The sequence below is a fragment of the Vicugna pacos genome, chromosome 17 (genome assembly GCF_048564905.1).
Source record: "Vicugna pacos chromosome 17, VicPac4, whole genome shotgun sequence".
NCBI lineage: Eukaryota > Metazoa > Chordata > Mammalia > Artiodactyla > Camelidae > Vicugna > Vicugna pacos.
In genome coordinates, this window is record NC_133003.1 from 48,968,495 (window position 1) to 48,992,047 (window position 23,553).

The 23,553-nt window shown below is 47.2% G+C and overlaps 1 protein-coding gene and 1 long non-coding RNA gene across 7 annotated transcripts in view; both read right to left on the reverse strand.

The window, feature by feature from the left end:
* SRGAP3 (SLIT-ROBO Rho GTPase activating protein 3) overlaps positions 1-23,553 on the reverse strand; it is a 286,557-nt gene that overhangs the window by 145,930 nt on the left and 117,074 nt on the right. The window lies entirely within an intron of this gene.
* The window catches only part of LOC140686815 (uncharacterized), a 41,395-nt gene continuing 34,750 nt past the window's right edge, over positions 16,909-23,553 (reverse strand). The window contains exon 2 of the long non-coding RNA XR_012060777.1: positions 16,909-17,500. This is a non-coding gene — a long non-coding RNA (uncharacterized lncRNA). The remainder of the gene's footprint in view (positions 17,501-23,553) is intronic.

The following is a 23,553-nucleotide window of genomic DNA, read 5'->3' on the forward strand; positions in this document are numbered from 1 at the left end:
AAAGAGGCCAGCAGTCCTTGCAGGGATGCATCTGGTCCTCTGGTGGGCTCTTCCCAGCACCCCTCTGTCTGCCCTCCCTGCTGCCCTTGCTAGGCTGCTATTCTCTCCCACCACACAAACCACAGGGGGCCATTGCTCATCTTGCTGGTTTTCCATCTAATGCCTCTTCCCTCCTCTCATTCCCCACTGCTAGTTCCCTTCTGAAACTTGACATTGGGTTCCCAAGACATCATTTCTTTTGCTCTCTCTACTCACATTTCACATTCTCCTTAAACTATCACGCCTGCACCTGTGCCCCTCCTTCACACACGTGTTGACAACACCCACATCTATGGCCTGTTCTTTGACCTTGCTCCTCAGTTCCAGGGGCTGAATTCCCTACTGTCTCCAGGACCCCAGCTACGAGATGCTCCTCACCCTCGATGTGTCCAAACAAAACTTAGCATCCTCTGCTGCTCCCCTAAATGTGAGCTTTCTCCTGTGTTCCATGTCTTGAAGAAAGGTACTCAACACATATCTGTGGAATGAATGGAAGTGTGACTAGTTCTGCAGAACGGATTTTATTTGGACAGGCGTGGGAAGGATGTGCTGGATGGAAGGAACATCAGAGCGCGAGTGCGGAGGTGGGTGTGAGCATGAAGCAACTGGCAGACAACAAAGAGACCAGCCTAGAAGGAGAGAGAAGCTGGGATCTGCATTCTTTGCCAAATCCCTGGCTTTGGGCTGGCTTCATCCTTGGGATGTGCTAATCGTAAGGAACATCTCTGGGTATCCAGAATGCAACATAAAGAAGGAGGAGAATCCAGCATCTAAAGTCACATCTGCTGAAGACCATCGACTTTGCCACTTCAGACTGAAAAAAGCAAAAACCGTTTTCTCCACTTCTAAACAAAAGCCCCAGCCTAAAAGGCTCCCCGTCTTCTGCCTGCCTGGTTGTTTTCTTCCCACCCTACTCCTCCGTCAACACCACCTCCAAGCACACTCAGCAGATGCAGCTGGGAGCAAAATGCCCCCAGGGAATGGCAAGAAGAGCCACCTAATGACAAATAATGGTAGTTAGAGCATCTGCACAGCCCTTCCCAATCCACACAGTGCTTTTTTCATGAACACTGGCTCACTGACTCCCCACCACAATCCTCTGCAGCAGGTGATATTCTCCCCTTCTGCTGGAGAGTAAACAGAAGCCCAGAGAGGTTAAGAGATCTGCCCAAGGATGCAGCTAGCAAGCAGCAAGCTGCAGCTAGCAAGCAGCAGGCTGCTGTGTCAATAGGAGGTGTTACAAAGTCACAAGTCAGGACCAGAATGCACAGTTTGACTACTCAGCCCAAAATTCCATCAGAGAGAACTTTGTCCACAGGCTTCTCCAGTCCCTGTACAAACTCAGACGTTTCTGTAGACATTTCATCCTAAAGCCCCGCTGTTGCCTGTGACAGAGGCCCAGCCATCAGCTCCACTGTTATCAGCTGCTGCAAGTATGCTCAGAAAGTCAGCAGCCAGCCCACCCCACTCAGGACCCACTGAGGCTGCACTGGAGAACCGAGCACTTGTGCACCGCAACTAGACCCAGGCCCAGCATTCACGCGCAAGCAGAATATGCAGTTCCTGCAGCTGGTTTCAAAATCCAGCCTTTGTTTCAGTTCACCTGCGGTTTTTTAAACACCCGCTTAACAACTGTCAAATGTCCAAATTGGGAGAATGAATTTACTTAGGATAAAAGACAACCATTTCTTTGTACCTGCTACAAGGCAAATCAACTAAAAGATGTGCTTCTTAAAACAAGTAACCTGTTAAGTGATGACCTGTTCCTGCAGATATGAGTAAAAAGGAAAAGAAGGAAAAGGAAAAGCGTCTGGTTCATAATCTCCCTTTCATCTACATTTGGGCCCCTACTCTGTGCCAGACACCAGCAATATGAATGCGTATTTGTATTCCCAGAATGTCCCAGTGGTTAAGAGCCTAAACCTGGAGCCAGATCTAATGGTTGTCTGTGTGCCCCTTCCTCCCAGTACTCACAGCTCTGTACCAAGGTGAGAGTAAGATTTCACCCTCAACTGGCCCCTCTCCCAGATGCCTTTGGGCAGTGCGCAGCCAGCTCAACTGTGTACGTGGCAGCACTGACTTCAGTCCTGACTCTGCTACCTACTGTGTAACCTCGGGCAAGTTTCTGAATCTGCATTTTTTTCTCTTTATTGACGTATAGTCAGTTAACAACTTTGTGTCAATTTCTGGCATACAGCATAATGTGTCAGTTGTACATATACATACATATATTCCTTTTCATATTTTTTCATTTCACTACAAGATACTGAATATAGTTCCAAGTGCTATACAGTAGAAATATGTTGTTTATCTACTTTATATATAGTTGTTAGTATCTGCAAATCTTGAACTCCCAATTGTCCTTTCCTACTCCCACTCCTCCCTGGTAACCGTAAGTTTGTTTTCTATGTTGGTGAGTCTGTCTCTGTTTTGTAAATAAGTTCATATGTGTGTTATTTTTTTTTTAGATTCCACATAAGTGATATCATATGGTATTTTTCTTTCTCTTTCTGGATTACTTCACTTGGAATGACAATCTCCAGGTCCATCCATGTTGCTGCAAATGGCATTATTTTATTCTCTTTTATGGCTGAGTGGTATTTATATATATATATATCCAGTTATGTATATTATCCAGTCTTTACCCAGTCATCTGTGGATGGACATTTAGGTTGATTCCATGTCTTGGCTATTGTAAATAGTGCTGCTATGAACACTGAGATGCATGATTTTTTTCAAACTAGAGTTTTCTCTGGATATATGCCCAGAAGTGGGATTGCTGGATCATATGGTAAATCTATTTTTAGTTTTTTAAGGAATCTCCATACTGTTTTCCATAATGGCTGCCCCAAACTACATTCCCACCAACAGTGCAAAAGGGTTCCCTTTTCTCAACATCCTCTCTAACATTTACTGTTTGTGGACTCTTTAATGATGGCTCTTTTGAATGGTGTCAGGTGATACTTCATTGTAGTTTTGATTTGCATTTCTCTGATAATTAGCAATACTGAAATTTTTTCATGTGCCTATCGGCCATTTGTATGTCTTCATTTGGAGAATTGCTTGTTTAGGTCTTCTGCCCATTTCTGGATTGGGCCGCTTGTTTCTTTGTCATTAAGTTGTATGATGAATCTGTATCTTCATCTAGGAATAAGGAAAAGTAGTAGCATCTATCTGATAATGTCATGAAGGATAAAATGAGACAGTGCATGGAAAATGTCAGCATACAGCCTGGCTGCAAGGAAGTGCTTTTTAAGTACTATTATTAGCATTGTATATAGGACATTGTTCAGGCCTTCCTGGAGTTTACAGTCTAATGGGAGAAGCAGACTGCAGAAATATTAAGTTGGGAAAGAGTGGCAGACATGAATCAATAAACTGTTCTTGAAGGATGAGTAGGAGTTCGCAAGACAGAGAATAAGAGGAGGCTGGGATCAGGAGTGAGAACATTCAGGGCTCTAAGAACAGTGCGTACAAAGGAAATGAGGCGTTACGTGTCATGGCATGTTCTGGGACCGGCGAGACGTTTCTGCACTATTAACTACTAATTATGAATTTTTGCTGAGCTCAGGTGCATGGTAGCAGAGCAAATAACTCCCTCTGGGTGCCAAACTTATGAGTCCAGACAGCTGACTTTGAAATTCAAAGGAGCTGTACTTTAGGCCAAAGCCTTTTGAAGTAGACAACGGCCTGAATGAACCGACACCACTTTTGCCAGGTTTAGCCAAAATCTGGGATATAACTGCAAGAGCATTGCTGAATAAGGGCTTCCCCTGGTACCCACTGGGCAACTCCGAGCAGCAGTTCAGTGCTTCTCTGAAGGGAAGGATTGAGCAGCAGAAAAACCCTGGAAGTCAGGACATCTGGGGTCCAGTTCCTCCTTCTAGGAAGTCACCGTCCCCCTTCCCAAGCCTCAGTTTCCTCACCTGCAAGATGAAGGGACTGGGCTAGAGTTTCTTCCAACAGACAGAACACTGTAACTGCTCAGAACCTGGACTGTTAAGTCAGACAGACCTGTGTTTGATTGTTAAGAGGATAAAATAAGGACTTAATATATGTAAAGCACCCCACGCAGTGACAGACCCACAGGAAGTACTGAAGAAAGGACAGAGGGTTTCATCATTGCCACAGAAGCAGTGCTGGCATGTGGGATGTGTCCATGAACGTTTCAGAGCGAACAGCCCTTCCGTCTGCACCCCTGGAGAGTTCTGAAGCCTGCAGAAGCCCCGCGCCAGCGCAGTGCAACAAACTCCATCCACTTCAGACTCAGTGATATCGCCTTTCTGTTTGGTTTGAATGGGTTTTCCAGATTTTTTGACACGGAAAATATTCACATGACAACCTCAGAGCAGTGGTGGTGGCGGGAGCGGGCAGGGAGGGGTGGAGTGGAAAGAAAATCTCTGGTGCTAGAAACCAGAAGAGTTTTCTAAAGAGGCCAAAAAACTGCGCAAGAATTTGAGTCCCACCCTGACACAACAAGACAGAGGCAAAGGGAGCAGACAGGACTTCTCTTTAGGAAGTGGCCAGTGGTTCTTGGTGGCTCCTCACGGAAAGAAGGATTTATGGTACTGGCCCCAGACTCAGGGACATTCACTGTTAGTATCGTCGTGAGTAAATCGAGGTCAGCATTATGAAGAGCTCCTACCTGTCCTCCCCTCCTCCCTTCTGCCCAGCAAGGTGGATGATCCCATGAGGCCATTTCACGGGTGTAAGACCTGAGACTCAGCGAGGTCAAAGGAAACTTGCCCAACATCACGGTCTACAGAGGCTTGAACTCAGGCCTTGGACTCCACCCCTTATGATCACTCCTCTTCCCCAAGCTCTTCACTGACTGATGGGTCATGGGCACTTTCAAAGTCCCGCGGAGTGTGACACAGTGGCCCAGGACTGCACATCAGGCCCTGGCTTGCTGAGGGTCAGGCCATGAGACTTGGTTCTGCTCAGCCCCTCTGCAGGGGGACAGCTCACCATCTGAGTGCTAACCCCACCCTGGGGCCAGCCCTGCCTGCAGCCTTTCTCCACCTGCTGTGCATGTCAATGACCCATCAGGGCCATTCTCACAGTAGGACCTCACTCGAATAGGGTCCCAAGAATCTTGGAGGCCCCCTGTGGCCACCACAAAGTCCTCCAAGAACTGGAAAGGTCCCAGCAAGCAGATGGTCCCTCTTCCTTGTTCCTGAGAAAGGATCCAAAGACTGTGTTAATCCTCAGGTCACCAGGCAATGGCTCAGCTGCCCTTGAACCACCCCTTCTGCTCCAAGTTCAGGGACAGCTGTGAGGGCAAGGAAAGAACAGGGGACTGAAGTCAGAAGGCCAACATTTAAATCCCAGCTCTGCCACGTAAGACAACCGTGGAACATCTGTGAGCCTCAGTTCTCTCCTCTCCAAAATGGGAATGCTCACAGGGCTAACCTTACACAGTCGCCCTGAGGGTCAAACGGGATAATAAATAAGAAAGTTTTTTGTAGACTGGAAAGCCCTATGAAAGTATATGTGGGATGATGGGTCATCTTACCCCTTGCCCAGCTCTACATCAGTTGGAAGGATATAAAAAAGCTCCTTATTAGAATCTTATTAAAATTCTCATTAGAGTCTTATTAAAAATTTTTATTATTATTATCAAAATCATTCCCAGGATACCACAAAATTGTCCCTATATGTCCAAACTAAATGAGATGAGAGGAAACTTGAGAGCCAAAGCACCCTGTCCCCTGTGAGAAGTGAGAGGCTCTGAAGGCACTCAGATACTGTACTCATTTCCTGGGACTGTCATAGCGAGGAGCCACAAACTGGATGGCTTAAATTGATTGCCCCTGGTCTTCCTGAAATAAGGTGCCAGCAGGGTTGGTTCCTTCTGAGGACTTGGAGGGAGGATCTGGTCTGGGCTTCTCCCCCAGGTTTTGGAGACTTGCTGGCAATCTTTGGCACTCCTTGGTTTGTACACACATCACCTCATCTCTGCCCTCACCTTCACATGGCATGCTCCCTGTGTGTGTCCAAGTCTCCCCTTTTATAAGGACACCAGTCATACTGGATGAGGGCCCACCCCAATGACCTCAACTGAACTTGCAAAGACCCTGCCCCCAAATCAGGGAGCATTCGCAGCTCTTGAGGGGTCAGGACTTTAGCATCTTTGGGAAGGAAGCAATTCAACCCCTAACAAATGCCTTCCCCCAGCTCTCCGGGGCACTCCAAGCCTGGGTCTCCAGCTCATGTCTGCCTCCCCGTGTGTCTACCTCATTCACCTGTTTTCAGTCAAGTCCTGGCCACGTTGGAATGTTCATCCCATGACTTAAAGATTAGCCCATTCTGCCCTCGCCCCCACACCAGGAGCTGGTCCCCTTCTGGGCACTTGATGGAGGAGCCCAAGATACATTATAGGTTTAACATGAAGAAGCACACAGATCCTTCTTCACAGCCGTAGAGAGAGCTAGGCGTGGGGTGAGGAGCACAGGCTGGGAGGGTGAGCCAAAGACAGCACGCGCTCTGGAATGAGGCCACCAGGAAGGGGCCGTTGCAGGGGCTGTGTCTAGTGCAGCAGATTAGACTGGAGGTGGCATGGGGACGCCACAGGCAGGGAGGCCAGGGACAGAAGTAAACAGACACAGAAGTCATGTGAGAGGAAGCTGGGAAGCTACCAAGGCCACCGAGAGAGGTGGCGGGGCGGGGCTCTCGGCCATCAACCCCTGAGCACTGGACATCGTGGCCCAGCTGAATCGGCTGGGCTGGCGCAACAAGGCTGGACACCTGTGGGCCCAGGCAAACGCTGCTGCTAGGGAGGTTCGGCCACACCTGGCCCAGCCCTGGCAGGATGCTTCCTACACTCCCCAGTTAGGAGGCCACAGAGCAGGAAAGCTTCAACCGGCAGAAACGGGCAGCCCTGTGCACCTACGTTGGCAAGCAAGGGGCACATCGTGGGCGAGAGCACAGAGGAAGAGCTTCCATGCTGAGTCCAGTGTCCTCACGCCTGTCCCCTGCCCAGCTCTGGCCGGCTCCAGACGGCAGGGGTTCCTTGTTTCGACGGTCTTGGGGCACTGCCAGTGAGACAGCAGGCCCTCTTCAGGGGAGTGTCTGTTAGAGTCACTGACACCTACCAAGATATGCAAGGATACCCCACAAATAAAATAATAGTGCCTACATTCAAGCAGCTTACTGGCCAGTGGGAGAAACAGCTGAGCAAAGGGGCAGTTTGAGTGGATGGAAATAGTGCCATGGTGTGGAGAAAAGAAGTAAAGTGGGCCTGGGGGTTGGCAGGATACTCCCCAGAGAAGGGTACCACCAAGTGACACTCTGAGGACCGAACTTCCTTCAACTCCTCCAACCTGAGGAACTTCACACATGCTGTTCCTTCTTCCTGGATCTTCCCTGCAACCCCCACCCCACCCCAACTCCTCTCCCTTCAGGCCACTTCCTGAGGAGGAACCTTTACTCCCATTTGACAGATGAGGACCCTAAGGTCAGTGAAATGACAAGTTTAGGCTTGTCCCCAGGGCTCAGGTGAGTCATCTGGGAAAACGGAAGTGACCTGGCAACACTGGACACCAGAAAGGCATCCTTCCATGGGCTGGGGGACAGCAGGCAGAGGCAGTGGGCGACGGCATTCTATACAAGCAGACATTCACCACCAAGATGTGGTTAGCAGCGCAGGCAGAGGACACCTGTTGAGCCAGCACCTCATTCCCATGTCCCTCCTTGCCCTGTGGGGCAGGTGGGCAGGAACTCCCTGGGAGGTTTTCCAAACACATGGCTGCTCACTGCTGTCAGCCAAAACACCTGGACTTGCCCATCGTCCAGACGTTCCAACATCTTTTAGGCATGAGCTTAAATCCCAAACCAAAATCAATTTGGTTAATTAAAAAAAAAAAAAGCAAGCAACCGTCATACCTCAGAATTCACCCAGCACTTCTCAATCAATCTTGTATTTTTTTTTATGGTTTCCTATGCACTGATTTGTCTCTCCCACTAGACAATAAATGTCTCAGGAAAAGACAGTATTTTATTTGTCTATGTGTTCCCAATTCCCAGCACAGGTCCCAGAGTACAGAAGGTCCTCACTAAACATTTACAGAACGAACATGTAAGTTTTGCTATGAACTAATTCATAGATGTGACTCAGGACAGGACTCCACTAAGGGAAGACAGAGCTGAACAGTCCGAGGATGATCCGGAGACAGGCGGCTCTCGGCGGAGCAGCCCAGGAGGGACCCAGGTCTGCTATGGGGACAAGCTGGGCAATGAGGGTATGTCTTTGTGCCTACTAGTACCACACTTGGCACAAGGGGTGCTCTGGAAATATTTGTGTTTATGCCAGGTGCACTTTTCTGGTCTTAGTTCTACTTCCACTCAGCATGAATTAAGACTTCACCAGCATGTCCCAAATTAGGTGCGATCCTTGACAACTAAATGTTTGGAGAGAAGAGGGGTTCCATTATCAACAAATAGAGGTTAAACAAAGGTAAATTGGTTCCACCACAGGATTTCTCATGTCTTCAGTGATTAAGGAGACTGGACACCCATCAGATTGCTGGGATTTGAGCTCCATATCTACCACTTCCTAGAAGACAACTTGGGATTCTTAATTCATCTAAGCACTCATTTCTCTTCTGTAACATGGGTGACGATGGCAACCACTGCATAAGGCTATTGTGAGATTACATGTGAAAAAACACGCAAAGCACCTAATAAGGTACCTAGCACGTAGTAAGCCCTTGATAAATGATAGTTATACTAATGATAATTCTTAAAAATACATATATTTTTAACATTTTTAGAGTTATAGTTATTTTACAATGTTGTGTCAAATTCCAGTGTAGAGCACAATTTTTCAGTTATGTGTGAACATAATACATATATTCATTGTCACCTTTTTTTTTGCTGTGAGCTAGCACAAGACCTTGTATATATTTCCCTGTGCTATACAGTATCATCTTGTTTATCTGTTCTGTATATGCCTGTCAGTATCTACAAATTTTGAAAATATATTATTATTAATGTATGCTGTAAGTCTCCAAGAGGAGGAGGATATATCAGATTAGACAGTTCCTCCCGAGTTATCTGACCACAGATTTCACTGAAACTAATCACCCATGGGACTCCACTTAGAAGAAATCAACTTAAGTCAATGTCACCTAGATTATCAGGAAAACTGGCTCGGGTAAGGGGGAGGTCCTTATTTGCATGGCCCTGCTTTAAGAAAACTGACTGTCCAATGCCTTCATTTTTCCGTTTTTTATTCCTAGGTTCTTAACTTAAGGTTAGAGGTTCAGAGACTGACTCTAGGAAGGTGTATGCCACTAAAAAACTTACGGGAAATCGTATTTTTAAGGGTAAATATTTATCCGTCTACTATTAAGTATCAACTATGTACCAGACACTCTACTGGGTACTACAGACATAAAGGGAAGCAAAATCAGCTCCCTCCCCCTCTTTCTGCTGAGAGAGGTGAGTATTAGCCAAACAACCATATAAACAATTTTAAACTGCTCTTGAATTAGGGACCAAGGAGAAGTTCATGATGCAATGGGAACATACATAGTCATGTTAACTCGGAGGGAACAGCAAGTTCAAGGCCTTTTGGAGGGAGGAAGCATGGTGAGAACAGGGACCAGCTAGAAGGCCAGTGTGGCCAGCTGGTGTCTGGGGGAGGCAGGAGAGACCGATGGTGTGGCACCGCAGGGTCCATCCCAAGGAGTTCCGTTTGTCTTTCTAGGGAGGGGGTTCATGGCTTTCATGGCATTCTCAAAGGGTTCTATGACCTTGACACGGTTTAGAGGGTCCCATTGTCATGGCTTCATTTACAGACAGTCAGGGCAGCCCTTGGATGCTGAGGAGGGCATCTGCGGTTTTGCCTGCCTGACATGCATTCCCTCTTTTTCTGGTATCAGCCCTTCGATGTTCCTTTGAGGAAATCATCCCCTTCCATTCTCATTCCATGTGACTTCTGTGAGACTAACTCTACCTCCAGCTCTAGGAGGGGAATCATGTGACCTAGTCTGGCCAATAAGAGGCAAGCAACCCTGGCCACATGACCAAGCAGAACCAATGAGCATCTGCCCTAGGGCTTCTGCGGGAACTACTGATAGATGCTCTCCCCCTGTGGGCTGCATGGTTGGCGGAAGGTAAGCCTGGAGCAGTGGCAGTCACCATGAGATCTCGAAGGGTGAGCCTGCCTGTGACAGAAGGTATCTCAGTGGAGAAGAGAGCCAAAGGATGGAGAGAAACAGACACCCAATGATACCATTTGACACTCCAGATCCAACCTTCCCTAGAACCAGAACTATCTCTGGGCTTTTCAATCACAAGTCAATAAACCCCTGTTTCAACGTCTGAATGATGTTCCTGTCACTTACAACCAGTAGTTCTTACTGATACATCTCTCAAGTCACAGTTCAGAAAAGTGAGGCCCAGAGAAGAATCTGTATTTCACCCTCACAACACTATACAGATCACAGCACGCAGGTATCCAGACTCCAGACCAGTGCTGGCATGCCCAGCTCTCCCGACTTCTCCCTGGGCCTGGTCCCCTCCATTCTCCTTCCTCCTCCCTGACTCTGAGATGAAGCAACTCTGTTTCTCCTCTTTTCTAACCTCAAGGCCCAGAATGAGAAACAACAAAAAAGGACATGACCTTTGTTCCACCCCAGACCCGGAGGTGTCTCTGGGTACTAATTTCCTTCGGTGGCTAGGGCGTGGGCTGCTGGGTCACAGCTGCAATGGCTGCTGGAACAAACTTCAGCTCCCCTGATGCAGGTAAAGCCCATCACGTCTCCCACTGCTCCCCCAAAGGCACCCACCAGCCAGAGTCCCCTCCTCATCTCCCTTCCTTCCCCAAGTCTCTGCTCTTCTGAACTTCAAATCACACCCATTGTTCGAGATGCACCGTCCCAGTAAACCTAGGTTGCAGGAAGCCATCCCTCGTGATGCCCACAGTCCCCACTGCCCGGGTCACCCCTCTGGGGTATGTGTGGGGTTGTGATTACTGCCAGTCTACCCACTTCCTACTCCCTTGTCTACTTTCTGGTTATTTGGGGCACATCAGGTTGAGATGCCCCACTGGATAAGCAATAGCACAGAGGTTACAAGTCTAGGCTTTGTGGTCAGACACACCTGAGTTTGACTCCTGACTCTGCCTTTTCAGAGAAAAGTGACATTGGGCAAATGACTTCTTCTTGCTGAACCTCAATTTTCTTATCTGGAAAGTTGGGCTCATGATAAGCCTATAAAGGATTTAACCCAGTCCCTGGCATAGAGTAAGCAGCTGACGAATGTAAGTTTATGAATGCTCTTGTGGTTGAAAATGTCTGTAAGTGCTATCACCCGTGAAAGCCTGGGGCAACAGCACACAGTAAGATAGAACAAACCCACAGCTCAGGAGCTGAACATCCAGTTCCTGCCCCTGCTCTTCCACCTCTTGGAGGCTTTGCTTTCTCATCTGTAAAATGGGTGTAACAACTGCTGTGCCCATCTCACAAGGTGCCTGAGATGATCAAGTGAGGGAATAACAGCTGACGGCACCACCTCCACTGAGCTTACAGCTTACAGCACTCTTGCAAAGTGCCACTTCAGTCACTGCAAGACATGATTATAATACAGAGGTGAGATGGCAAGCTCAGGCTCACACCGCTAGCAAGGGGTGGACCCATGGCTGGCACGTGGTCCTTCGCTGTCTTGTCCAGTGCTGCGTCCCTGAGTCCAAGCACAGGGCCAAGCACCTAGGAGGTGTTTAATCAAGACCTGAGTTCTGTCCACAATGCTGTGCCCCCTCCCAGACTGAAGCCTGCAAGGCCATCACTTCTGGCGGCCCCCACAGCCCGTGGCTTCTGCGCTGAAGGGCGCTCCAAGACACGTGGGATCAAGGAAGGGCGTGAAGGAGCCTTCCAGCTCCCCAGGGAGTTTAGGTCTGGGGAAGATACACTCCAAATAGCTTCAGCCATGCAGGGGACAAGACTGAGGAGGGGACACCCCAGGCTCAAGAAGGACAAGTGGAAAATTGCTAAGGAACCTCTACTAGGAGGGCAGCTGCCCTCAAAAGACAGGCTGTTTGGTTCCCGCCCACAGAAAGACAAAGAGGTAATAAGAGCTACAGCGGGTAAGCAGGGAAGCCACAGGAAGCAAAGCCGGGCAGGAAGTCGTTCTCCCCCGGCATTTCCCTTACCCCTCCGCTCTCCCACCACTGTTCTCTTGGCTGCAGAAGCAAGCAACCGCATGGTGTGCCCTGAGCCACCACGATGGACTCGGGGGGTGGGTGCGGCCAGAGGCCGTGGGGTCCGCTCACTTCATGTTTGACCTAGTTCCTGCATGCAAGGTTCACCAAAGCAACTGGAGTCGGAAGGCGTGGGAAGACATGTAACCTGCAATCACGCCAGAAACCCAAACACAGCCATCCCCTCCAAGTCCTGCTCAGCCTGCAAACCCCAGCACAGATCAGCCTCCTCTGTGAATCTGCTCTGGGCCAATGCAAGTCTCAGTGAGCGTTCTCTCATCTGAAGTGTGGTACCAAAAGCTTACCCCACCTCCCACTGTAGATCCTGAACTGAAAAGGGCATCAGGTGCCAACGTCCCTCCCTGGATGGCAGGGATTCCCTCCTCGGCACACCAGGCAGACTGACTACGGGTTTCTGCTTGAACATTTCTCAGCAAAAATAAGCTCACGATCTCACAAGGGGCCCAGGCCTTCGGACGGCTGGAACTGTGTTCAGACAACAGGTGTTTTGGGAAACAGAGGCAGCCATGGGCTGTGGGGAAAAGCGGCTATGACTTGGAAGCAGGAAACCTGGTTTGCAATCCCACCTCTGTGAAGCCGTGAGCAAATCACCACCTTCATTAAATCACATGGTTTCCTGCTTTGTAAAATGCGGAGAATATCCCTGCATCTCACGGGGCTGCTGGGAGAAGCAAGTGAAACTTTGTAAGAAATGCACCAGGAAATACCACATTCTGCACAGGGCGGTGGTATTTTCGAAGACCCAAGAAAGTAAACGTGAGACCCCAGGAATTCCTATCACTGGCCATGTCTTTGGCTTGAGGCACTGACGGGCCAGTGAAATGGGAAAGTAACTATATTCTTTCTGTTACTGACAGAACACATTTTTACTAACTTAGCAACTCAATAAGCACAGATTTATTATCGCACAACTCTGAGGCTCAGAAGTCCAGACTGACTCAGCTGGTTTTCTGCTCAGGGTTTTACAAGGCTGAAATCAAGGTGCTGGCTGGCTGAGTTCTTATGGGAAGATTTGGGGAAGAATCCACTTCCTCACTGATTCTGGCTGTGGTAGAATCTAGCTCCTTGCAGCTGTAGGACTGGGGTCACCACCCCCTGGTCGGCTGTCAGCTGAGGGGCACTCTCAGCCCCCAGAGGCCTCTCTCCAATCTCTGTACTTGGACAAGCCCTGATGTCTCAGAGCTAGGGGTGGTGCTGACTTCCCCTCTGGGCACTTCTCTTCTGCCTCCAGTCGGAGATGGTTCTCAGCTTTTAAGGGCTCGTGTGAATTAGATTGGGCCTACCAGAAAATCCATGACAATCTCCATATTTTAAGGTTGTTATGGGTTGAATTGTGTGTCCCACCTGCCACCCCTCAAAAAAGACAGGTTGAAGTCCTAAGCAAATATCTCAGAATGTGGCCTTAATTGGAAATAGGGTCTTGCATAAGTAATCGAGTTAAAATGAGGTAATTTGGGTGGGCTCTGATCCAAGATGCCTGGTGTCCTTATAAAAAGGGGAAACTTGGACATGAGACAGACATACATGGAGGGAAGACAACGTGAAGACACACCAGGAGAAGACGGCCACGTGACTGGAGTGATGCACAGACAAGCCAAGGAATGTCAAGGACGCCAGCAAACAGCAGAAGCTGGAAGAGGCAAGGAAGGAGACTCCCCTAGAGTCGGCAGAGAGAGCACGGCCCTGCCAACACCTTGATTTCAGACTTCTAGCCTCCAGAACTAGGAGACAATCAATTTCTGTTGTTTTAAACCACCCAGTTTTGGGTGCTTTGTTACAGCAGCCCTGGGAAACTCATACAAGGGTCTTGATAACTTAATTATGTCTGCAAGGTCCCTTGCCCTGGGGTCCCAGGGAATCAGGGCGCAGGGCTCTTTGGGGGACCGTTATTCTCCCCACCAAATTCAGCCAGTGGCGATCAGTCCTTATGTTCTAGCACACCTTATCACATTCTCTGAGCAAACGATGCCCTGAGGGCAAGGCAGTGAATGGGAGAGGAGGAGGGGGTGGTGGCGGGGCCAAGAAAATGGCCCAGCACAGACATTCTGCAGCAAAGAGGGCACATATGATCCCCCTTCATTATAAACAACACAAGCACAACCAGTAGGGAAGCAGATGCACATTGCAGACACATTTCTACACCCGGCATCTTACTAAGTCTCACTTTACCCAACCAGTGAATGGGGATCATAATACCTAACTTCACAAAGAGGGAAGAATTATATGAGGTCGTGGAAACAAAGAATATCTCGTACTTACTATAAAGCCTGGCACATAGTATACATTGAATAAAACTTAGCCATTATGGCTACATGTCTGGTACTCAGCTGTTTAATTATGTATCTAAAACACAGTACACACACACACACACACACACACAGGCACACCCTGTCATATTCCCTAAAGACCTCCTCCCTCTCATCAGCCTTCACCCCAGCCCCAGTCCCGGCCCCTCGGCCCCTGCAGCTGTACCCAGAGATGAAACTTAGTCCTGTTGGCCTTGGCTTTTTGGTGGAACGACTGCAGACCCTCCTGCTCTGCTCTCAGTTTGCCAAGCCCCCACTCCTTTGAGCCCCTCACCCCCTCAGGAGCTGTGCTCTGAAAGGCTCTTTGTTGCCAGCAAAGTGCTTTCAGAGGCTGTTTGAAAAATGCCTTCTGCAGACATTTCCATCCATTCCCCAGGCTCCCTCTGCAAGGGGCTGGAGGAAGGAAAGGATGCTAGTCCAGGTGGCCTGGGTTGCCCACCCCCTCAGTCCCTGTCTGCTCCCCTCCCCCGTTCAATCAATCAATTAATTCACATACAGAGATCATGCAGTGATGCCGGAGGCTGCGGTGAGGACAGAGCGTGGTAATGCACTGCAGAGTCACAGCCCTTAACAAAGACTGGTTTCAATACATTGGAATGATTTTATTTTACAGTACAGCACAGGGATTAAAAGTACAGACTTGGCATGAGACTTCATTTGAATCTGAACTGCAACAGTCACTAGCTGTGTGACCTTCAACACTGGATTTTAAGTTCTCTGAGCCTCAGTTTCTTCATCTGTCAAATGGAGACAAACTTGCCTCAAGGTCGTAACATGAGGATTGAATCAATCATACACGTGAATCTCCCAGCACCCAGAAGAAGTGCGCAAATGGACACTGCTGTTGATGTGCTTATTGTTATTAGAACTGTAGACACAGATCCTGCCCTGGAGGTGCTGTCGGTCTAGGTGGGAGGTAGGCAGAGCCCCTTGAAAGTTCAGTGAGGACTTGGCTATAATGTAAAAGGCATTCAGAGACTATGGATCAACAAATAGTAAAGAGCTAGTTCATTGCTTTACAGGAGAAATTAGAAGAGGAAGGTTATCCAGTCCCTCCAGGCTCCTCATCTTTGCACGTCTCTTCCCAAGAGCCTTTACGCCACTCCAGAAAGATCTCTACCAGACAGAAGGTATGAACCTGCCCTGCCCCCACCCCACCCTGTAGCTCAGCAGCACAAATCCCAAACTGACAGCAAGGACCCGCCTTGTTCCCAAGCCCTGGTGTGGGTGCTGGTCCAGCCACCTACCTGATATCTTGTTCTTACCATCTTCTCTCTCCGGGTGGGGTCTTCCCCTCAGAGGCTCTGCACTAGATCCCCAAAGGTCCCACGCCCAACCAGCACTCCATCCACCTACTGGGGCATCTGTGGTTTCAGAAACACTGTGAACCCCCTGTCTGCCTGGAATCCCAACTTCCCAGTGACATACTGGTGCCCCTGGACACCCTGCCCTCCTTTTCCACCAGGTGTGCCTCTCCAGCCCCCTGTGCCTACTCTCAGCCAGATCCCAGCCCCTCTCACTAGCTACCCTGTGTCCCAAGAGAAGGCAGAGAAGATCATGGCTGGCAGAGCCAAAGAGACAGGCTCAGTGGAAGAAGGAACCACCCAGGAACTGGGCTGACTGCAGGGGGGAAGGGCATCCCAATGGCACCCGATTTGTACCAGAGTGAAAGAAGGCTTAGAAACAGACTGCAATGAGCCTGGGCTGCCAAGCTTGATCCCTGCCTCCCAAAAGGCTCTGGGGAGGATGAGATGGAGGAGCAGGGGTAGGCTGGCACACAGAGAAAGATGAGTGCTGGTAGCGCTCCACTTTCCAACCACAACAAATGGCACGGGCCGTTTATTCCCCAACCCCATCTCCCCTCAAATCCCAGGGCTGGTGGAAATAGTCACCAAGGCCATTTTGCTCATGTCACACCACACTAGCCAGTGCTTCCTCAAAGAGTACCAAATTGTCTCAAACCTCACTGCCTTTGGACTAGCAGTCTTCTCTGCCAGGAACATCTCTTCCCCACTCTTCTGCCTTCAAGGTCTAACTTGAGAGTCTACTCCTCTAGGGAAGCCTTGTCTGTCTCTGCCAGAGGATCCACCATCCTCGCCTTCATGTTCTCACAGAACTGAGTGCCCCTCTATTACAGTGTTTACCACACTGCCTTGTGATTATTTCCTGAGCTTTAGGACCCTGTCTTTACTGCTGCATTGCCAGCTCCTAAAGAACAGGAGTCCTGTATCATTCATTCTATAACAGCACCTGGGATACTCAATAAATGCTTGTAGTATCGTCAACATCACCTTTTATCGAGTCCTACTACATGCCAGAGATGACACAAAGTACCACTGATTAAAAAAAAATCATTTATGAAGTAAGGCTCCTTCTGGATACATGCCCAGGAGCGGGATTCCTGGGTCATATGGTAAGTCTATTCCCAGTCTTTTGAGGAATCTCCATACTGTTTTCCACGGTGGCTGCACCAAACTGCATTCCCACCAGCTGTGTAGGAGGGTTCCCCTTTCTCCACAGCCTCTCCAACATTTGTCATTTGTGGACTTTTGGATGATGGCCATTCTGACTGGTGTGAGGTGATACCTCACTGTAGTTTTGATTTGCATTTCTCTGATAATTAGTGATATTGAGCATTTTTTCATGTGCCTATTGATCATTTGTATTTCTTCCTTGGAGAATTGCTTGTTTAGGTCTTCTGCCCATTTTTGGATTGGGTTGTTTATTTTTTTCTTATTGAGAAGTATGAGCTGCTTATATATTCTGGAGATCAAGCCTTTGTCGGTTTCATCGTTTGCAAAAATTTTCTCCCATTCTGTAGGTTGTCGTTTTGATTTACTTATGGTTTCCTTTGCTGTGCAGAAGCTTGTAAGTTTAATTAGGTCCCATTTGTTTATTCTTGCTTTTATTTCTGTTGCTTGGGTAGACTGCCCTAGGAGAAAATTTTTGCAATGTATGTGAGATAATGTTTTGCCTATATTTTCTTCTAGGAGGTTTATTGTATCTTGTCTTATGTTTAAGTCTTTGATCCATTTTGAGTTTATTTTTGTGTATGGTGTAAGGGACTGTTCTAGCTTCATTGATCTACATGCTGCTGTCCAGTTTTCCCAGCACCATTTGCTGAAGAGATTGTCTTTATTCCATTGTATATTCTTGCCTCCTCTGTCAAAGATTAGTTGACCAAAAGTTTGTGGGTTCATTTCCAAACCCTACTTCAAAAAGATACCTGCACCCCAATGTTCATAGCAGCACTATTTACAATAGCCAAGACATGGAAACAGCCTAAATGTCCATCGACAGATGACTGGATAAAGATGTGGTATATTTGTACAATGGAATAATATTCAGCCATAAAAATGACAATATAACGTCATTTGCAGCAACATGGATGTCCCTGGAGAATGTCATTCTAAGTGAAGTAAGCCAGAAAGAGAAAGAAAAATATCATATGAGATCACTCATATGTGGAATCTATAAAAAAATGAACATAAATATAAAACAGAAACAGACTCATAGACATAGAATACCAACTTGTGGTTGCCAAGGGGGCAGAGGGTGGGAAGGGACAGACTGGGATTTCAAAATTTGTAGATACTGACAGGCATGAGCAGAATAAACAAGATTATACTGTATAGCACAGGGAAATATACACAAGATCTTGTGTTAGCTCAGTGAAAAAAAAGGTGACAATGAATATATGTATGTTCATGTGTAACTGAAAAATTGTGCTCTACACTGGAATTTGATGCAATATTGTAAAATGACTATAACTCAATAAAAAATGTTATAAAAAAAAAGAATCACACAAAAAAAAATCTCATGTAATCCTCATATAACTCTGCAAGCTAAGTATCACTTATCCCATTTTACAGATAAGGAATTTGTCCTTTGGAGAACCTCAGCTAAATGTACGGCGAAAGCAGGAACTTCAGCTAAACATGTGCTGTGTCCATAGGTAGCCCAAAGTAGATGCTTATTTCCAGTTATTGAAATCTACTCAATCTGAGTCAGTCCAATCGATAAACTGCTCTTGAATAAACATCGGGGGCATCTGTTATTCTACAGAGAAGCAGCCTGTCATTTGGACAGCTGCAGAGCAAGGTTAATTAGACCTTTCTATAGCCAGTAGGTACTAAATTCTCCCTGTATCTTACTTTTTCTTCAACAAAAAGAGCTTTAATCCCGATCTCCCTAAAAGGCAACATACCTCCCAGATAAAAAGTGGACAAGAGGTGACCCCATCAGTGGATGAACTGAGAAAGTGGCCAGTGGGATTTAATCATTGTCGCCCAGTAATTGAGGGTAGATGAGAGGTAATCAGGGGAGAACCACACCAGCACACACACACAAACTGCACGCTAAGTGCTTTGCACCCATTGTCTCTCCCGCATCACCTCCCTTTCACCTCTTCAAAGAAGCACCATCCTCCCCAACCTCCTAATCACAAATCCAGTGTCCTGTCAGCCCTAGTCCTCCTCATCCTCTCTCTTCCTCCTCAGAACTTGCCACCCCCTGCATCTCCACTCCCAACCCCCTTGGCTTATATGAATCTAGTGCCTGCTGCTTCTTTCTCTCTGCTGTTCCTCCTGACAGCATGTGCTGCGTTCCACCTCACTCCCCTCCTCCTGTCTCCTTTTCCTTTGCCAACCTCTTCAATCAGGGCCTCAGCCTCTGTCTCATTTCACTGAATGTGTGCTCCCTAGGGATCTCATCCAAGCCTGTGTGCAATGTGGCTTATACCAATCAGTGATGCCCTTAGAACACTTGAAAATCTTCGCATTAACCATAATGGTGATTAGCAAACAACTCCCTGCCAGAGGCCTATGGAAGCAATAGATCTGGGACTCTTGTCCAGTCCCTTTTGGTATCCATCCCAAATTAGAAGAGTGTGGAGAGAGGGGAAAGAGAATACAAGAAAATGATCGTAAAAGCAAGGGCAGAGCTGTACACTTAATCAAACATTCACTTATCTATATGTATATTATACTTTACAAACTTAGGTTTTTAAAGACACCTTCAAATAAAACAAAAAAGAAATTGTTGAGAAATCCAAGGCCTAGATCATCAGCACTGGATAGCTAAAGCAGGAGAGAGAGATAGAAATATTAGTTCACTTTCCTTTTCCTATTAACATCCATGGAAAGACTGCCCCTTATGGATAAGGAGCAGGTAATTAGTGTGTCCATTTGTAATGTTACACAGCTGTGAGTCTTCAAAAAGACTTCGGCACAGAGTCGCAGACCTAGAGGGAGGGGCCTTTTGAAAGATCATCTAATCCACCTTTTCATTTTATAGGTGAGGAAACTGAGGTTCAGAGAGGAGAAGAGCATTGTCTCAGTCCAGTTATCATCTACCACTCACGCCTCCTCTGTATTCTGATCCACTGGGATACTGATCGAAACTGTGACGAAGGCCCTAGGAGAACTCAGGTGCACCCGCCAATATCTTGAGGGCTTAGAGGAAAGCTCACAGCAGCCTGACAAGGCCAGTTACAGCAAAGCACACCCCATCTCTTTGGTGCCATATCTTTTTTCCCTTTGATGTATGATCACTTAATTCCCTCCTTGATTGCTTTTCAAAAGCAATCTAAATTAATGTGAACCCACAAAGGGCAAGGCTCTCTGTGAATAATTAGTGCATGATGATAAATGTAAATAGGGAAAGATGCAAAGTTGGGCTACGAATTAATGCTCCCCGCTCCCTGACCCACTCATTCTCTTCTCATTGGGAATTCTCTTTACACCATTCAAGAAAGGATTCTGAGGAAACTTGAGAAAGGGTAGTATTTCTAAATAGGCCACTGGGTTCACCGAAGGATAGCCAGAAGGAAAAAACAGAAGCTGAAAGAATCAGACCAGTGATTTGCCATTTGCTACCAGATCCTTGCCATTTTCATAGCTTCTGCTGGCAACAAAACACAAGTCCAAATTTCTGCCATTCAGAGAGGAAACATCATCACAGTCAAGGACCCACTGTTGCTTATATCCCATCCATGAAGGATTTCCTCCTGCAAACGTTTGGTGCAGCCAATCTTGTCTCCTTTCTGAGTTAGCCTAAGGCCAAGTGGTTCCCATACCTTTACTCCTGCTTTTGTCCTTCTCTTAAATGCCCTCCCTACTGCCTACCCTTTGACAAAGTCACATCTCATAGATCTTTCAGAGCCCTTCTCAAAGCCTTCTCTGGCAACTTCACCCTTTTGGGAAGCGACTATGGTTCCAGGGCATGTGGTAGAAATTGATAGTGTCCACCAATATCTGCATTTCTTCCCTCTTTCCTGCGCACACAGTAGACTGTCTCTCCCTGTCTTCCTTGCAGTCATGTGTGTAATGTGCCTGAGTTCCAGTCAATAAATGGTGAGCAGAGTAGTGCGTGCCTTTTCTAGGCCAAACCCATAAAGAATTCTCAGGCATGGTCCTCACTCTCTCTTTCCCCATCTATGGATGAATGGAAAGGATTCCACAGGCCTCGAGGAAGGGCTGAGTCACAAGAAGGAAGAAGCTTGGGTCCCTGAATGACTGTGTGGAACAGACTTCCCTACCAATTCAAAATGAGTCTGAAATAAATTTTCACTGTGCTAAGCCACTGACATTTTGAGATTTATCTGTTAGAACAACTAGCTTTACATATTTTAACTAACATAGGATGGCATATAGATTTTACTACATGTGCCAGTTCTCACCTCTGGTGGTGGCTGCTTGGAACTCCATGCTGAGAAGGATCATCAGGCAGCATCTGAGCTTCCCAGGAAAGACCGTACTGATTGATTAGTTATGTCTGTCAGGCTGTGTTTTCCTATCTCTGGTCTATAACATATGCTTTAGTACTTAATTTAGCAACTGATTGTATACAACTTTGTACTGTTTTTCACTGCCCTGTGTGCCTCAATCCTGCCCACCCCCATAAAGTGGTAAAGTCCTTGAGGGCAGAAGTCAAGCCCCATCCACATCTGCCTAAAAGAGGACATACAGATGCAAATACTTACAAAGGCGGCTTAAAAATCAAATTCAAAGATGGAAATAAAGTGTGTTCAGATCTTCAGTAGGACAGTCTTGAACATTAAGCAGAGAAAACTGAGGTTTAGGAAATGTTGCAGCCAATAAGGCAAGACTCTGCTCATTCCCAGCTAAATGGTATACAGTGAGTCCCTTCTGGAAGTCAGTTTTTATCTACTGTCATACTTAATAGGCAGTTATATGGGAAGGGGATGGACTGTCTGTAGAGTCTGAAAACTGGGCTCCACTCACCCCTTTATTCAAGATTATAGATTATCAGAGTTGGAACATCATCTAGTCCAGGGACAGAAAACAGATTTCAAATCAGGTACCACCTAATCAATTTATAGTAGCTGCCTGGAGAGCTGTATTAAGGAGATTCTGAGATCATATCTGAGACTGGTGGGAAACAAGTGAGAAAATCCAGAAGTTCTATGCCCTTCATATACCTATCATTCCCGATCTAATCCACCCACATCATTTTTCTATAACCAAATGAAGTCCCAAGAGGAGGAGCTAACTTACCCAATGTCACAGAATAAGTTGGCAGAAGAACCAGGACTCAAACCCAGGTCTCCCTGCTTCTCCTATTTTCCTAGTACTCCAGGGTTTAAGACAGGAGATGGGCCTGAGAGTATAATTTGGAGATATGGAGAATCACAATACTCATAATCATTTACTAGCACTCACTATGGGCCAAGTACCATCCTAAGTACTTTTCATGTATAATCTCATTTAATCCTGTCAGAACAGTGAGAAAGATGTTATAATCATCCCCACTTTACAGACGAAATTAAGGCACAACAGAGGTTAGTTACCTGGCCATGATCCCAGAGCCAGCAAGAGGCAAAGAAAGGATTGAAGCAGAGAGAGAAGGAAAAACCCAGAAAAGAACAGAACTGGGTTTAGAAATATCCTCGTCTAATCAGTGAAGAGTCTGGTAATTTCACCAACACATACAAAGTCAACTAACACTGGGAAAACAGCCCAGGAAGCCCTAGTGACCTTTTCAAAGCACCTAAAAGTTGAGGAGCAAAGTTGAGAACAGGGTAGAGACAAGTCCTTCTTGCAGGGGCGGGGAGCAGCTGTGAGAGACTGAGAAGATGGGAAATGAGAACAGGTGAGTAAGCAAGACTCAGGTGGGACACGGAGCTCCTGGCATGCACAGGCAGGTCTCACCATGATCTCAAGCATGACAGGTTGGCCCCAGAAGGTCTCACTGTGCTCAAAAGACTCCTTAAAATGAAAAATGCGGTGCCTGGAATAGAACCGGCTGGCTCTGATCCCCAGGGCTGGTTGTTTCAGAACAGACAGAGGTGCCCATTGATATATTTATGGGCTTAAAGCTCGCCTGCAGTTAAGCTGCCTGGGGTTGCCCAACATCTGTTTCAGCGCACATTTCCCCCAGTTTTGGATTTCACTAGGTTTTAATCAGCCAGTTATTTTGAGTCTAAATTACGATTTCACACATATCCAGAGCCAAATGACATAAAAAATAAAGAAACCCCATGACTAAAACAGAACTTGGGGCCAGAAGCCCAGCAAGGGTAGCCCCCTGGGAACAACTGCTGCCTGGGATCCAGGAAAATCAAGTGGTGTGTCCCGTCAGAGGGCTGGGGACGCTGGGGGAAGGGAGGCCCCTCAGTGCTGAGCTCAGCCAGCCCAGGCCATGCACAGCCAGTCACCTCTTTGGTCCATGACTTTGGCCTGGAAACCTCTTTCCTCTCCTTCCTCGGCAAAATCCTCAGTTCTTTCAAGGCCTAGCCCAAATGCCAACTTCTTGGAAGTTTTCCCTCACTCCATCCCTACCCCATCTCTATTTCCTGCAAAAAAAAAAAAAAAAAAAAACCAAAAAACCAAAAAAACTCCCTCCTCCTCCTCTGTGTTGCCAGCTACTTTATCACATCACAGTGAGCTGTCCAGGGTCTGTCTCCTTGACCACAATGAGACCCTCAGGACAGGGGCTGCATTTTTCTCAACTCTGTCCTCAGCT